Raw genomic sequence first — 934 nt, forward strand, 5'->3', positions numbered from 1 at the left:
GATAGATAGATAGATAGATAGATAGATAGATAGATAGATAGATAGATAGATAGATAGATAGATAGATAGATAGATAGATACCGCAACTGAGTACCGTTCACGATAATTGATTAAAGATGGAGAAACGGCTCCACCTGGCGATCGCTACACGAACTACGCTCCACGCGATGGGAATCGACTATCGTTGATCACGTGCGCGTAGCAGACGTTTGCTCGCGCGCTGTCGATCCGACGTGCATTGTCCGACGCCGCAGACGACAGAGTTAATTGCGCGCTCGCGCATCGGAAGTAAACGAAGAAAAAAACCACACGACGTTAATAATAAATGCATCTTCGTATAGCATGAATAATCATGGCGCGAGAACTCGTCGAAAGAACGTCGAAAGAACGTCATTCGCGGTTGTTCTCTCTCTCGTCTGCGCTGTTGTTCGTTATGATCGCGTGTGTGTGCTGACGTCACCATCGATACTTCGTGAAAGCATAGGAGGCTGCTTGTACATTATTATATATTATTAATTGCACGAGTAATATTATACATCGAACGTTTATATATTTATCACGCATGTTTAAAATTATGATTATTATCATATATTTATATATGTGTTGTGTTATTATGTTAGAGTGCGAGCTAACATGCGAGTCTATTGCACCGCTTTCCACAAGTTGCGAATTCGCGAGTGTCACGCACCCTTCGTCTATACGTTTTTTCATTCTCAGCGAAACGTCGAGAAATTGTTAGTATACTGTTCCCGTTTGCCATTCCCCGTACGCGCCCGTACGCGTTTTATCCAAAACCTCGCATGTAATCAAGTGCACGACATACGCGGTCAGCTTAGACTAGCGAGGTCTACCTACACACACACTACACACACAGACTAGCGAACCTACACACACACACACACACACACACACACACACACACACACACACACAC

Source organism: Priapulus caudatus, unplaced genomic scaffold, assembly GCF_000485595.1.
Source record: "Priapulus caudatus unplaced genomic scaffold, Priapulus_caudatus-5.0.1 Scaffold551, whole genome shotgun sequence".
NCBI classification, from domain to species: Eukaryota; Metazoa; Priapulida; class Priapulimorpha; order Priapulimorphida; family Priapulidae; genus Priapulus; species Priapulus caudatus.